Raw genomic sequence first — 2,500 nt, 5'->3', positions numbered from 1 at the left:
GCTCGCTCGCGCAGCCAAAAATGGCCAGTTTTGGCCCGTTTTTGGGCCGTTTTGGCCAGTTTTTGGCCTGTTCTTGCGTCGCGCGGTGACCGTCGTGAGCGGAGCAAAATGTCAGCCATCTCAGCACCCTGGAACCCCCCGGGTGGCACAGGGCTGGATGGGGCTTTCGTATAGCAGGGACGGTGCTGCCTCTCGCTTCGCTCGCTGTTCGCCGCTCGCCGCTCGCTCGCGCAGCCAAAAATGGCCAGTTTTGGCCCGTTTTGGCCAGTTTTTGGCCTGTTTTTGCGTTGCGCGGTGACCATCTTGAGCGGAGCAAAATGTCAGCCATCTCAGCACCCTGGAACCCCCCGGGTGGCACAGGGCTGGATGGGGCTTTCGTATAGCAGGGACGGTGATGCCTCTCGCTTCGCTCGCTGTCCGCCGCTCGCTGCTCGCTCGCGCAGCCAAAAATGGCCAGTTTTGGCCCGTTTTTGGGCCGTTTTGGCCTGTTTTTGGGCTGTTCTTGCGTCGCGCGGTGACCGTCGTGAGCGGAGCAAAATGTCAGCCATCTCAGCACCCTGGAACCCCCCGGGTGGCACAGGGCTGGATGGGGCTTTCGTATAGCAGGGACGGTGCTGCCTCTCGCTTCGCTCGCTGTCCGCCGCTCGCCGCTCGCTCGCGCAGCCAAAAATGGCCAGTTTTGTCCCGTTTTTGGGCCGTTTTGGCCTGTTTTTGGGCTGTTCTTGCGTCGCGCGGTGACCGTCGTGAGCGGAGCAAAATGTCAGCCATCTCAGCACCCTGGAACCCCCCGGGTGGCACAGGGCTGGATGGGGCTTTCGTATAGCAGGGACGGTGCTGCCTCTCGCTTCGCTCGCTGTCCGCCGCTCGCCGCTCGCTCGCGCAGCCAAAAATGGCCAGTTTTGGCCCGTTTTTGGGCCGTTTTGGCCAGTTTTTGGCCTGTTCTTGCGTCGCGCGGTGACCGTCGTGAGCGGAGCAAAATGTCAGCCATCTCAGCACCCTGGAACCCCCCGGGTGGCACAGGGCTGGATGGGGCTTTCGTATAGCAGGGACGGTGCTGCCTCTCGCTTCGCTCGCTGTTCGCCGCTCGCCGCTCGCTCGCGCAGCCAAAAATGGCCAGTTTTGGCCCGTTTTGGCCAGTTTTTGGCCTGTTTTTGCGTTGCGCGGTGACCATCTTGAGCGGAGCAAAATGTCAGCCATCTCAGCACCCTGGAACCCCCCGGGTGGCACAGGGCTGGATGGGGCTTTCGTATAGCAGGGACGGTGATGCCTCTCGCTTCGCTCGCTGTCCGCCGCTCGCTGCTCGCTCGCGCAGCCAAAAATGGCCAGTTTTGGCCCGTTTTTGGGCCGTTTTGGCCTGTTTTTGGCCTGTTCTTGCGTCGCGCGGTGACCGTCGTGAGCGGAGCAAAATGTCAGCCATCTCAGCACCCTGGAACCCCCCGGGTGGCACAGGGCTGGATGGGGCTTTCGTATAGCAGGGACGGTGCTGCCTCTCGCTTAGCTCGCTGTCCGCCGCTCGCCGCTCGCTCGCGCAGCCAAAAATGGCCAGTTTTGTCCCGTTTTTGGGCCGTTTTGGCCTGTTTTTGGGCTGTTCTTGCGTCGCGCGGTGACCGTCGTGAGCGGAGCAAAATGTCAGCCATCTCAGCACCCTGGAACCCCCCGGGTGGCACAGGGCTGGATGGGGCTTTCGTATAGCAGGGATGGTGCTGCCTCTCGCTTCGCTCGTTGTCCGCCGCTCGCCGCTCGCTCGCGCAGCCAAAAATGGCCAGTTTTGGCCCGTTTTTGGGCCGTTTTGGCCAGTTTTTGGCCTGTTCTTGCGTCGCGCGGTGACCGTCGTGAGCGGAGCAAAATGTCAGCCATCTTAGCACCCTGGAACCCCCCGGGTGGCACAGGGCTGGATGGGGCTTTCGTATAGCAGGGACGGTGCTGCCTCTCGCTTCGCTCGCTGTCCGCCGCTCGCCGCTCGCTCGCGCAGCCAAAAATGGCCAGTTTTGGCCCGTTTTGGCCAGTTTTTGGCCTGTTTTTGCGTTGCGCGGTGACCATCTTGAGCGGAGCAAAATGTCAGCCATCTCAGCACCCTGGAACCCCCCGGGTGGCACAGGGCTGGATGGGGCTTTCGTATAGCAGGGACGGTGATGCCTCTCGCTTCGCTCGCTGTCCGCCGCTCGCTGCTCGCTCGCGCAGCCAAAAATGGCCAGTTTTGGCCCGTTTTTGGGCCGTTTTGGCCTGTTTTTGGGCTGTTCTTGCGTCGCGCGGTGACCGTCGTGAGCGGAGCAAAATGTCAGCCATCTCAGCACCCTGGAACCCCCCGGGTGGCACAGGGCTGGATGGGGCTTTCGTATAGCAGGGACGGTGCTGCCTCTCGCTTAGCTCGCTGTCCGCCGCTCTCCGCTCGCTCGCGCAGCCAAAAATGGCCAGTTTTGGCCCGTTTTTGGGCCGTTTTGGCCTGTTTTTGGGCTGTTCTTGCGTCGCGCGGTGACCGTCGTGAGCGGAGCAAAATGTC

This window comes from Musa acuminata, unplaced genomic scaffold (genome assembly GCF_036884655.1).
Source record: "Musa acuminata AAA Group cultivar baxijiao unplaced genomic scaffold, Cavendish_Baxijiao_AAA HiC_scaffold_1126, whole genome shotgun sequence".
Taxonomy (NCBI): Eukaryota; Viridiplantae; Streptophyta; class Magnoliopsida; order Zingiberales; family Musaceae; genus Musa; species Musa acuminata.
This window is presented reverse-complemented; position numbering follows the sequence as displayed.